Raw genomic sequence first — 14,549 nt, 5'->3', positions numbered from 1 at the left:
AAAGTCGGAAAAATTCCGACGGTGCAGACTAGAACTCCTTCGATTAATTGAGAACAAACGACGATGGTTGAGGTCGTGACGGTGAAATTCAACAGGGTCCTGTGGTACCGAATTCTCAACGTAATAAAAACGAAGCGGGCTCGATCAATCGAGTCGTTCGCCAGATATTCGTACACACACGACGACGTGCATGCCAATTGACCGTCTACAAAAAAATTCAACAGGCTTTTTCTATAATAATCCGAACGAAATTATTTGAAATACAACGAAAGTGTCGAACGAAGCGTCCTCTGAATATCGCAGTGAACATATTTTTGTTGCACAAGCGTTGCATGAAATTTTTGGCAATGATCGAGGCTAAGAGAATCACGAACTTTACTTGTGACCGATAACAAAGGAGCAACCTCTCTCGCTTGGCGTCCGAACGGTCCGCGGCGTGCAAGAGACAGAAAAAGAGAAGAGATATATACTTACCGTTTCCGCATAGTCGATTCAGAATTCGGATGCGATTGAGTCGCGATCGAGCCGGCGGGAGTGAAAATTTCCGATCGTCGCACCACTTTCCTCGACGGTTTCATGGTTTCGCCATGTTTCGCGGACGGCGGATTTTCGGTCAAGTGGCAAATTGTTGCCAAGTAGGTATACCCGTATTCGACGAATGGTGCGCGGTTGGCGGACACTCCGCACGTGTAACGGCTATTATCCTAAAACGGGCGTATCGTTCGCACACGTATGTATTCGAAGTGGCGGCGCAAAGGGACCCGAAAGAAGCTGCGGACGTGATCAGGGTCGGCGAATGCTCTTTGCGAGTTCGACGACGACGACGACGACGAGCGAACCGTCGAAATCTCACCGATGGATCACCGTACTTACAGTCAATAACACGTGTGACATTGTACATCAGTCGTATTCACAATCAGTTCGATCGAACGAAATTCAAATTATCCGTAGTCAGTCACCTGTCCAATGGTACGTCGCTTGGGAAGCTACCGAGACCGCTGAATTTTTCACGTCGGGACTCTCCATTCGTATACGGTACATAGGTAGATAAATCCGAAACCGTACCAAATACGATCGTTTACTAATCTATACCCGAGAGAATCTCTGAGACTTCCAAAGGGTTTCAAAAGGTCGTATTTCGTACTTATAGTTATATTATATTATATTCGCGGGTTAACAGCTCCGACGATCTCAAGGGATAATCGTCTCATTTTGCATAATTTTCTCTGCCGCACAAAGTTTATACATTCAAATTTGATATTTCATCACTTTCACATTTTTTCTACACTCGGGTGCAAAATCGACCAAAGAAGAAGAACCGTTTCACTCGAAAATCGAACGAACCTTCACCCGTTGCCAATTGAAAACAAACTCGCTTGGAGAAAAGCTCAGATTTTTTAAAAGCCCTCGAAGAAATTACCATGAACTGACGGAGTTGCCGCCAATTTATCGATCCACAAAGTGAAAATTGAACGATATCTCGATGGGACAACATTCGTAGACCACCGTCCGTGTCCCTGGGGTCAAACTACGTTAGAAGAGTGACCTGCGATCGATATCAAAAATACTTGATTTTGAGGTGAAAAAATGAACAATTTTTCAAATTGGGTTCCAGATGGTATCCTTACGTATTTCAATCTAAGGAATGCGAATTTTACAAGTCAAATTGATCTATTTATGAAATTGATCGAGTTATCGTCAATTCATCGATCCGAAAGGTAAAAAATCAAGAATACCCCGATGGGAAAAAGTCGTAGCTCCAACGTACCTGCGTACGTTCGCACGACCTATGTACCAAATGAACGTATATGTATAATGAAAGGACGTATTCATATATTACGTATAGGTATATACGTATATCGTAGCGAGCGCGAAAGGAGTCGGAGCTAAGGAATTGCGAATAAATGCTTTCAAAGTTCGATATGCGCGATACATAGGTACAGGTTACGAAAACCGATACAAGTAAAAATCCGAGAATTGATACGAGTATACACCGATGTATTTTATCTGCTCACAGGTTGTACGAGACACGAGAGTGTAGAATGGCGTGGATACCTATTAAGAGATAGATGTGGACATTTTTTTTTATCATTTTTTTTACAAGAGCGACAGCGATAGAAAAATATACAAGTATACGGCCGAATGGGTTTTGCGTAATGCGACGCAGTCGGCGTGCGTGTCTATGAAGTTTGGAAAATCTACGATCCTTTCACAGCTCAATTCCAAGGGAGAGAGAACGTTGGGGCGGAAAAAATGATGTCGAGTTTTTCTTTCGGGCGGGCTTCGCCGAAAAAGGATCGCTCGGATGAGTTTTTTAAATGCCGAATGCACGAAGAAATGGGGAATTTCGGGGACTTGAGAAATCCGACGCGATTAAGGGAGGAGAGAAAATGTTTCGTATCCCATAACGGGGAACGGGTTAACTTGCGCTCGATCGACGTCCCCGCAATCCCCTCGATATCTTTCATCCGCCGGGACGAACTCGAACGGAATCGTTATCGCTCGCAACGCGCCGCCCCAGCTTCGATCTCGTTTCGGCCACGAGTCGTGCCCTTCCCCCCTTCTATCGAGTCGGGAACTTTGAGAGGAATGACGACGCGTCCCGTCTTTTCAAAGTCAGACGCGAGTCGTTCGCTCGAAATCGCGAGACGTCGTCGACCTCCTATTTCGGCGGCTCTTTCGTTCGCAGGATAATATCCGATCGGGCGATACGCGTACTTGTTGTCGGTCAAATTCCGGGTTGAACTTACAACTCGGGGAACGTCGCGTCGCGGACACCAGTTTTATCGGTATACCTACTCAACCGCACGTGTTGCTCACCCCGCAGGAGTTCTCCCTTCCATTATACCCCTATATCGTCTCCGCCGGACTCGTACGGGTAAACCCACACGCTCAGCGGCGCATAACCATCCCCGCGTAGATTCGATCGAGTCGCGGTCCGCGGCTACGATCTCGTCGGCGGCCCCCCGCACACCGCCGAAAAAGCGCGATGTGTCAAGTTACACGGATCAGCGGAATAACGGAGGGACGAATATGACGGGTCTCGCGCGTAGACGTCAAATTCGCATTCGACTACGAACGGTGCGACTCGGAGGAGCGTCCAAATATTTATTGTAGCTGAGAAATTTCTGCACCGCAGCGTGCGACCTCGTCGTCGGCACATCGTACGGCTCCGCGCCGCCAATTAGACGAAAACGGCAGAGATGACAATTATGATACCTCTGCATGCCTGCGAAGTAGATGCGCGACAAAGATGCGGTCTCAACCGCGGGCCAACGAGATAATTAGTAGGAAGAAACTAGGTGCGATCATGTGCGTATACCTACATACGTATACCTGGGTGTACCTAGACAATAGGTATATATACGACGTGTCGCGGATGAACCGCGAGTGCGCGGGTATCGCGGTATCGTGTGCACCGTACGAAATTCTTAGGGACAAATTTCATCGAGGCGTTCCTACGTTCGGCATCGCCACGGCAGAGGCTCCCGCAATAAGCGCAAACAAATTGGAGAATCGCACGCGAAGCGACACGGGATGATACGACGAACGATGAACCGTCGTGCCGGCGATCGTGTAACGATTACAAACGACGCACCGCGAGCGCTGGCGAAATTTCAATCAAGTTACATCGTCGACTTTGACGGATTTTTATCCGCGATTCAATATATCCCGAGCGAATCGCAATTTCATGAACACGCGCGCGTGTTATCGTCGAACCTTTTTACCTACGTGTAATATACGCTGTGGCTATACATATACACTCCGCTGTTACGTACGTACCTCTATCTGGGTCGTATACGACTTACGTATGCAACGCGTATTATCGTGGTGAGTACGTGCGTGTATCGTATCATCGTGTATCTACGGTATCATACTCGAGTACGTACCAGGTGTGGGGTAAGACCGAGGACGGATTCTCGTACACCTTTATCAGCTGTAGAAGCTCGAGACCCTCGAAGGGCGAATTGAACGAGACGCCGCGCCGCGCCGCGCCGCGAAGACGAGGACGGCGGGTACGAGCGCAACGCGACGGCACCACCGGTGTCTCCTCCATTAAATACGAGAAGAGTGTACCTCCTTTGCCTCGGACATCCTTTTGGAGTCAAGGGGCGCCTAACGACGCGTGAATCAACGACCGCGAAATTTCTTATGCAAAAAGTCTCCGCCCCCCCCCCCCCCCCCCCCCCGAACTCGGCCGTGCAACGCTGATGTAGATCTGGGTATATCGTAGATGGTAGAGCGGATCGTCTCGCGTCCATATCCGTGTAGAAACCATCTTCGCGTTGTCGCGAAGATTTTGCACCGTGCAGCCAAAAGATCCCCTAACCACGTGTCATCGTAACGGATACACCGGTATAACGTGGCAAAGCACGTCGCGTCGCGGCGCGTCGCAAGGGCATCCCCCCATTCGCTCGAAGAGTGAAAGACCCTCGGTCCTGCGACTGTACGTACCGACAAAAAAGGAGATACTTTTTCTTCCGGTATGTCGCGTATATCCGTACGGATGCCACGCGATGAAAAATATGGCTGCAGCGGGGCGCGCATCCGTCACCGTTAGTTTTCCCGTGATCCCTCCGCGGGATTCACCGGTCCAAGTGCATATTACGGTCGTGAACGCTATCGTCGTTGGATTCGTTGGTTTTTTCAACGCTCGGTATCGAAGCGCTCGGTATCGCATATTATTAAGGTCCGAAAAACGCGCGGGGAATCGAAGGGCTGGGGAAAATAAATGAGGGGAACGAACGCGCGTCGAGCCACGACGGCGGTTGCCGACGCCGCGATAGTGGCGAAGAAGAACTGCGAGGAGGTATGAGAAAAAGGAATAAAGCCGTTTATGGGAGTGACGAAGCGTTGCTCGCGCGACGAGACCCGTCGCGAGTCGAGCCGCGCTGGAATTTCGAATGACGCGTCATCGGTGCAGGAATCGACGTGATTCCGAGCAGGTGGAAAATTTCACGTGCCTCCTTTGCGCAATCGGGCGAAGGAGGCACGAACGAAATCCAGAGGAGCGATGAAAAACGCGAATCGATCGACGCGCGCGTGCGAACGTTCGAAATCGAGCGATCGGTGCGACAGCCCGGCGCACATCTCGTACGTACAACAGACCCGAGCCGCACCGTGACAACGTACGGTGTACCTACGTAGCGCGCGGGCAGGCCGTTAGGCCCCGAGCAATTCAGCTGAGCAGCCATTTTGCCGTCGCGCGGGACACGGATATCGTTTTAATAAGGTGCGGCGCAATCGCCGCGCGCTCCTCGTTTTTGACTCGAACGAGAAAATCCCCCGAGTCCGGCGAAGCTCGCGTCGGTGCGACGTGACCCAGCCGTCCGTCTTCCCTCCGCGCTCGCCGTTTCCTTTCTTACGTCGAATACCTGAAACACGCCCGAGATGAGACCCCGCGGGTCCGACGATTCGCGCGCTGGAACGGATCTCCGAGAAAATCGTTGGAAACACGCGAGCTGTCCACCGCTTTGATTCTTACACGCGCTCTTGACGGGCGCGAGTCGATGCGCCGATCGACGTTGCGAGCGAGTGACGTCTGCAAAAACCTACCGAGTCGCGGTCGCGAATTAAATCCTCGTATATTCCACAATGCGCGGGTATAGGTACGTACGTACCTTGCACCGTAGCCGCAGCAGGGATACCGATATTTCAACGCTATTGTAACACTACCGCGCTCCTTCGGGTACCGAGTTGGCGTACTTGTTGGCGGTATAAGAACAACGTCGCAATATGGAATCCATCGGAGCTGCAATACCTGCGACAACGACAACGACAACGACAACGACAACGACAACGGCGACGCGCACGTTCAGCCCCGCCATATCACCGATACATCCCACCGTTAATGGGTAATCGGTAAGGTCGAGTACACGCGTACCCATTACATGCAGCGCGTACCCTCGTTTCGCTTTACAAATTGATGTCACCGCACGTTACGCACCTATGGTCGTTATTGATTATTTCATCTTTTCATCATCGATAAACATGCGCGGTGATTACAGATCGGCCTCAGAAGATGGTCGAGAGTCGCAAAAAAACATCGCTCGAGCTTGTACGGGTACTCCGCGGCTTAATGTTTTCAAGGGCTATTTTTTAGCGACAACGTATGATACACATACATCGAATATATGCCAAATTCATGCGTCGATCAACGTCTCGATCGGCCCCCGCGAATCCGTACGATCGTCGAATCGACGACGCCGGAACATACCAACCCTTCTATTTTCTTCTTCAAAAATACCTACGACGAAACATTCAGAGAGCAGCTCTCGCGACGAGTAGAAGAGAACAAGGACGAGAACGAGGCGAAAGAGGTACGATACGCGTAGCGCAGCTGCCGCCGCGGAAATTAAGGGTGGAACGGAGGAAGCGGATCGAAAAAATCAGTCCCCTCGTCCATTCCTCCGCTCGTCCACGAGGTACAACCCATCCCCGTGGTCGTCCGCGCGGCTCGAGGCATTCCTGGTCCCTCCTCTCTCTTCCCTTCGCCTCGTTCGTTTTTTGTCTACGTTCTTTTTCGGCGAGCGTCGCGCGCGTCGGGCGAGATAAGACGGAGTCGAGATTACCGCCAGGGTCGTTTCTGGAGTTGATATCGGCCCCGGGGCCGAATCCTCGGAGGCCGGTAAACCATCCGTGATAGGAATAGCTCCGAAGGTGGCTATACTTACGTACGCGTGTACGGGGGCTGACGGCCGGGCACGCCACCAAAATCTCGTACATACCTATACCGCGGTGCGTATACGGGGACGATACGTGGAAACCGGCCACTCCGTCCGCCCGACTAGCGTCAACTTAACGTACGCGGCGTACCGAGTGGCCATTTTCCACGTATCGTCCCCTGCGCGTATCGAGTTTGCGGTTCACCGAAGCGCGTCCATATGCTCCGCTTGTTATTTGTACTTAACTCCGCGCCGCGTCCCCCGAATTTTACGTACAGTACGTACAGGTAAACCGTAACGAACGAGAAATGATAACGAACTCGTCGCTTCCTCGTTGTGTGTCCGCTGCACGCCCGCTAATTTTAAGCTGTCGCCGCTTTTAATTGTCGCTGAGGATAAAGGAGAAAATAAACGGAATATGCCGAACAGGCGGACGGACGGTTATTTTATTTGGCGAACCCTTTCCGGTCCAAACTAATCAATTAATCAATCCTCCACGCAATCGGTTGAGACACGATTCAGGCGATTGATTATTTTCTCCCGCCAACGGTATGAATGCGACGAGACGCGTATAGAGTTGCTGCGGTTGAAATACTTCAATTTCGAGCGAATCGTGCAGCTGAATTTACGGGAGTGTGCAGCGGGTTCGGATTCGTTGTACGTACGTACGTTGCGGGAACCTGGGATTATAGGATCGCGCGCGTTCGAGGGATCGGTAATAATAAGCCCGGTTTGCGGGTTACTCGCTTTACACTGTACGCTTGTCAAGTGAGATGGCAGACGTTTGCCCTGCACCTACGGAAGTATACGCGTTGGTGCGCGTGCCCTTGTTGCGTACCGCGGTATACGTTTACCGCGTATAGCTGCTATGCGTGTGCCGAGGTGGGGGTTCGTCGTCGTTCGACGTGTAGCGAGTACCGAGCGATTCTCGTCGTCCGGTAGACGAGCAGCGGCACCAGAAGCATCGGCGTCGTCGGCCGCTACCGCGACGACGTTTGCGTCGGTGTTGTCGACGCTTTAATTGGCTCGAGTTTGATCAGATTCCCCTTAATTGATCGCCTTCGGTCCTACGACCGATACGGTAATTGATCAGCATCGCCAGGGATTGTCTACCCATTTATCCCTGCGAACGGAGCGTTCCTCTCGACTGGCAGACGTACAAAGCTGCGATATCATTTTGCAATCGACCCCCGGACTCCTCGCCTGTGTTACAATTCTGCCAAATTTTGCGATTTCTGACCGCCGAGCGAATTTTCCGACACCTCGAGTTTACAACTCTGAATAACACTCGTTCCATCCGAATGTCAAATTTCAAAGGTCGTACGAGAGACGATTGAAAATATCCCTATTTCTTGAATTAAAAAAGATAAAAGTATACGGATTTTCAAGCGCTGCGGGTGCTGCTGGTGGATGAAAAACGAAAAACAATCGGATCCAGCTGAATTCGATACTACGTTGCCTTACAACTGTTCGCGATCCGTCTGTGATTTCAATTGCTCAAATCTACTTTCTCCGCCGACCGTTTGGTCGTTGATTTTGGACCACGCGTCTCCTCGTACTTTTTCACGCGAAATCGATTCAACGTTCGGATTCCGGGATGAAAGCTACAGGGGGATGTTCGAAAAACCAAAGTTATCGACCTTTTCCTGACCTTGGCGTGACCACCTCGGTCAAATCGGACGCGGCACTTTTTTGCCCGCCCCTTCGGAGCTTGCAGCTCTCGTACGAAACTTTTCCCTCGATCGTTGTCGGTATAACTTGAAAAATCGGATATCGCCAATTGAAACGAATCGCCCCGCATACCGACGGACTTCAGTCGGGGATAAACATACGCGCCGAGTTTGGCTCGGAATGATTTTCGGCAAAGAAGCGTCGCGGAGAGTATCGAGACCGCTTTGAAAATCGGGCGTAACGGTCGATGCGTGTCAGTTGTGCTTTTCGAACAGTTCGCGAAACAGCGCTCGAATCTAGGCTCGATGATTTACACGTACATACCGTACGCACCATTGTCCCCGATACGTGCGTATGAATTGCGAATGAAAGAGGAAAGTCTAATTTTCTATAACGCACACGCACGATATAACCGTGCGGAACGCACAACTTGAACAGTTTTACGAGATAACGATAAAAATTCTATCGCACACTCGTCTCGTGGACCTGTAATATAGGTATGTATGGAGCGATTTACGCACATGCTGGCAAATAAAATCTATCTAAAATAAATAATAAAATGAGGGGAAAGAAAGGAAAAGACGTTCCATCGCACGATGTTTGCGGCACCGCCAAACCGTCAGGTTCCTCGTTCGATGTGGCGATAAAAAGAAGAGAGGAAAAAGTTGGAAACTGCCCTCTTCGACTGGGAATCGTCAATTTTATACTTTCGACGGAACTAGCTCCCCGAGAAGTGTAGAGGAGCCGAATGAAGTGCGACTGCATTTTCATTCTCTTTTTTCTCCGCCACGTCGCTAGGTCACGTCGTGCCGTTGCTGTTGCCGTTGCCGTTGCCGTGGCCGTTGCCGTTCTCCTCTTCCTCATCGTTGTCATGATAATTGTTGTTATTATGACCGTCGTTGCTCTACGGTTTCTGGGTATGAATTTGCCGTTCGCAGCTCACGTGTACGTGCGCTGCGAACGATTGATTTCTTCGGTAGAAACTCCTCCGTGCCGTAGATCGTATAACAGAGAAGAGGAGCCGGGGTTCGCTCGGCGTGATGAGGATTTATGGCTCGGTAAACACTTCTAAAGTTCCAAAGATCACGTGATATCGAAAACCTGTACCACCGAGCGTCCGTACCGACGACTCGAGCTGACCGACGTGCACCGCTAAGGGGCTCGTTTAACTTCTCTACCTGTTATAATGGGGGCACAATGCGCGGGTATATAGGTGGAAAGGAAACAACGGGACGCGCATCGCCATACAACGTTGAGGACTTAATCCTCCGTCTAATTATCCGTCGACGGTATGACCGTAGTTTCGTTTTTTTTTTTTTTTCTTTTTTTTCCCCATTATCCATCTCTCCAGCCGAACGGTGTTTAATTTTCGACAGACGCGAGGGCGTGCGTAAAGAAGATAGCGGCGGTGAAATTTCAACGGATCGGGCGTTCATTCGATCGAGTTTGTCATATTTTCCGTTTCGGGAATGTTCCGTGGATTCCTAGCGGTATCACGAGCTTACCGGCTTCGAAGACGGTCGGAAATTGAATTACGCCCGCGAACCAGAACGGGGAAGAAACAAGAAGAAGAAGAGACGCGTTTGCGCGCGACAAAGACGAACGAATGCGAAAACGGGAAAAAAACATTCGACGCGTTGCAACTGCAGCAGATAGATAGACGAGTCAATTTATTCTTCAACTCCCGAGCGAGTGCGATTTTCTCTTCGGAATTATTGTCGTCATTGAGTTCCGATCTTTCCAAGTTTCGATTCAACCAATTTTCCGGTGAATTCACCCGAAATACGATACGTCGCACGAGGCTAACAATAAGCGTTTGCCCGCGTACGCGCCGGGATACGAATATCTTACGACATCGGATGGCCAGGTATACGCGAGCCTGTGGCTACGTATAATCGTACGCATTCCTGTTACATTTGTCTATAAAACTGCAATAGGTATACGCAAAGGCATATACGATACACCCACACGTATGGGCTTGAGGCACGCGTGTTTAAATGAAGAAATACATCACTCGCTCGATCGGAGTATACACGCGGTGCCGGAGGTAAGAAAACGTCTCTCCTTCAATCAGCATAACCGGATTAAATCGTTTTCCGAAGAGAAAGAAGAAGACTGAGACGAAAAAGGGATAAAAAGTGAGTCGGAATCGTCGTGCGCGATGCAAACGGTGTCGACACCGTCGGTGGTACATTCGTCCGAACGAGATATAATTCTTCAAGTCCCGCAGCACCTCTGCCGATCATTATCGTTGCGTAAGATGTACAATGATACACGATCTTCGTACCCACCGAGAGGTATGCGCGTCATTACCGTCGGCCAATCAAACTTCTCAGTCTCATTTTGTATTCCGCGACTTTTTCGTTCAGAAATCCTCGAGTACAGTCCTCGAAGGGGTGGTCATTTCAAAGCTCTTACGATTACGGGAAAAAATCCCCTCAAGCTTGCGAGCCGACAACTTCGCAACTGCGCAAGCAGCGAGCTGAGTTGAATCGACGTTTGAAAAACAAAGCAGAAAATGCAGTGATTATACCATAGACTCCGAACGCTAAAGTTATTTCCAGAAGATCCAGGGTCGAAAAAATTCAAACTTGTTCTTTTCAACAATATCGCGAAAGAAGTTCCGGGGCACGTGCCCCGTTGGAATTAAGAGGTCAAACTTTGAGGGATTTCTTTTTCCTCGATTGGAACCGCTCGAGAGGTGATGGTGAGAATTTAAGAAATCACCCATCGAATCAAATTTTCAAGACCGTCCCAGGAAAAGTGTTCCTACTTGGCGTTGGGCGGTTCGAATAATGACTATTCCTCATTCCTCCGACGTGACGCAGTGACGAATACTATAGGTATATAGCTATACCGCGCGGTGCACGTTTCCATTTTCATTCCTCGTCTTTCAATTTCGCCGCAGCGTCCCTCGCGATTATTTTCATTTATTTATTCGTTCGCTACTTTTTCTTCTTCTTCTTCTTCTATTCGCCCTCCTGCACTCGATCTATTTCCCCTCGATTCGATTTCACGACCTTTCTTCTTTCGGCCAGGCACGTATAGGTCCTACGTCCGTGCTCGCCGGTGCGTCACCCGCTATGTGATCGGACATCCTCGCGTACACGCGTGTATACTTTTGCCAGCGAGTACTCGCGTACGTGTGTACGTACTTATGGATCGAACGTACATAAGTATTATTTGTACGTACACGCGTCCTGCGTTACAGGCGCACGACGAAAATTGGAGAAGTAAAAGGACCACCGATATCGCACGCACGAACCGGAGAACGACAGATTTATTAAGATCGTGCAATGACTCGCACGCGGTTCCCACTGAACTCGAGATCGATAGAAACACAGATATAGGTACGCACCGCCGTGTAGGTATACGTATAAATCTTACGCTTTTCCAACTGACCCATTATTTTTTTGCGTTTCCTCTTCCCGCTTTTCCTGCTTTCCCTTTTTCTCCGTGTTTGTCGTTCTTCGTGCTCCCACCACCTCCACCGGCTGACCGAACGAACGAAAAAAAATTCCCGTCATTTATTTTGGAACCCAGGTCATATCCGATCGACGCGAATTAGCTGTAAGAAAAATAAACGGACGAATAAATAAGCCGCGTTCTCCACGCGTTATCGAGCACGCGCGAATCATTGCACGGACGGCGACCGATGTACAGTTATATTATACACCTCGTAGGTACACGCGCGTACCCCAATAAATTTCTAAAAAAAAATCCAGGGGAGGGAAAAAATTAATTCCATCCCCCGTGGGATGATTCGCTTAAACATTCGGCGTCACGTCCTCGAAATCCGCACCGTTCCGTCTCTACGAACGCTGTCGTCGGTTTGGAGAATGTCGCGACGCTGAAAACTTGCGGGACAGAGCTTACGCGGGAACACTGGAAATAAAAGGGGGTATCGTGCGGGACGGGTGGCAACCGGGGAAATTAGGACGGCGAATGCGGCAGGGGAAAATTAATCTTGTACAAGAGTTGGTCACTGTTCGCAGCATTCGCTGTCGCGCGGTTATACGTATAGGCGTGTACATGCCGCGGTATGGCCCGTAGTTTTAATGCTTCGATCCTCCTCGTCGATGACGTTTGCACGGCGCAGGATTAGCCGCTGCCGCTCGTTCGTACAAATGGAATTCCGATCGGACGACGACGTGTCATTTACGTGCACGTGTACGATGGAATTTCATTCTCGCAACGCGAGACGGCGCGGGATTGAAAATTTTAACGCCCGAGCTTCGAAACTTCACTCGACTCGAAAAGATTATCCGAATGATTTCGCATCGAAGACGCGACGGGTACAGGGGCGATTCAGTTTCACCGGCGGTCAAGTCATCGAGCGACCTCGGTATCGTCGATCAATCGCGGTAGCGATCGGGGGTACGCGACGCGGGTATATTTTTCAACTCGGATCTAAATAGTCGGGGATGAATTCCTTTCGTTCTCTCCATCCGCCTTTGCACCCTCGAGGTCGGACATTTTGTTAGCCATTCAATTATTGGCACACGTCAACGGGATTCGGTCATTTTTTAACGTTTCACCATTTCGCATCATCGCTACACACGCCTATACATTGTATGTATGACAACAGAGGAAACGACCTGAGAATAATACATTTTTACCAACTAACAATAAGACGATTACGGTCCAGCTAGCTACGTAGGTAACGTATAACGAGTAGTAGAGTGTTACAACGTCTTGTACAGATCGCGTAAAATAGCTATACTCGATTGGCTTTTCCTCTACTTTCTCCTCTTCCCGTTGCCCTTGTTTCTAATTACTTACTCGTTATCCCTGCAGTCCAGAAGGCGCGCGATACTTGTTCGGTAATTTTAAACCTCTTCGTATAGATTATCCCACTTGAGACGTTGTTTCGGAGCCGAGAAGCTCTTATACCGAAGCGGCGCGTGGGTGTAGCGTAACTGCTGTGCATACCTATAGGATTGAAAGAAATTTCAAGTAACGGGAAATTTATCATCCGAATCGTTTTACAACCTCGTAACTATGGATATATCTTTGCCTCCGTCCTTCCCATTACTCCGCAAAAAAGAATGAGAAAATAATCGAGTCTTCAATTTTGTTTCTCTCCGATGCTTTTCCCTTTTTTCTACCACATCCGTGAGCCCACCTTGTTATATACGGGGGAACGGCGGACGTATTTTTGACGCTACGTTCTACGCAATTGCGACTGTGTGACACCAACGAGAAATTTCGCCCGAGATCAATGCCATGCGAATTAATCGATCGAATCGAGAGTACGGGTCGTAGGTAGGTACACGCGATAAAATCTCTTTCGGCCGTCCGTGTTGCTGCGGGTGGAGTCCCTCTTTCTGGAAGGGACTGGCAACGCCTTGGGACCGCGTTAGGGTTGGTCTCTAACCGCGAGACGCTTAAACTCGACTTTTGACCTTTGACCCTCGAGTGTCGACGGTTCCAAGTGGTGTGGGGCAAAACGCTGCACCCGAAAATTCGCTCGCCGCGTACATTCCTCGTTCGAACCTCTCTAAAAATCTCGGCGCTCCGCTCCGGAAAAACTCAACCGCGATCGTATCGGCCTACTTTTATTTCCAATCGCTTCCTCTTTATTTTTCTTCGTCCTTTCCCTACTCTCTTCTTTTTGTTTTTGGAGGAGGCTTAGTCTCACGACACCGCGTCTAGGGTCACCTCACATTTCTTCAATTTATTGCTCCGAAAAGATGAAGCGATAAACGGATGGGGGACCACTCAAGTTCGTTCGTCTAGTGTCCGGAAATCTTCCGCACTCCGCTGCACGAATCGTCGCGATCATTTTCCCCTCCGTTCGGGAGAATCGAAGGCATTTCTTTTTATTCCCATCAATGCCAAAACTAGTCGATTTGCTTTTTGGTCTGCACGCTGCGTCAAAAAAACGCGCAGCTGCGGATTATTTCACGGATAGCCGTTCCGTTGTCGAGCACTGCAGCCTACACTTGGTCAAAAAAGTTGAAAGATTCGACTTTACGTAAATTGGTGTTGAAAACGTTCTTTTCGAGCGATACGGTGTGTATTTCTGTTGATACATTGTACGTGTATCCGTGAGCAACGGTCGTTTCCTGGGATTTTTCAATAATCGGAGAGTTTTATCCATCGGATGTTTCCCTTCATTCTTTTTCATTTGCCACCGACAGCCCGCGAAAATTTCTGGTCTTCGCTCCATCTGTGCGGCGGGCACATACGCGCAACTACGCTAATATAGAT

The 14,549-nt window shown here is 49.5% G+C and overlaps 1 protein-coding gene across 3 annotated transcripts in view; it reads left to right on the top strand.

The window, feature by feature from the left end:
* Nucleotides 1–14,549, top strand: part of LOC105691555 (cardioacceleratory peptide receptor-like) — a 33,797-nt gene that overhangs the window by 7,304 nt on the left and 11,944 nt on the right. The gene's annotated exons all lie outside the window — the stretch shown is intronic.

The sequence above is a fragment of the Athalia rosae genome, chromosome 1 (assembly GCF_917208135.1).
Source record: "Athalia rosae chromosome 1, iyAthRosa1.1, whole genome shotgun sequence".
NCBI lineage: Eukaryota > Metazoa > Arthropoda > Insecta > Hymenoptera > Athaliidae > Athalia > Athalia rosae.
The sequence above is the reverse complement of the archived record's forward strand: the minus strand, read 5'-3'. Positions and strand labels throughout refer to the sequence as shown.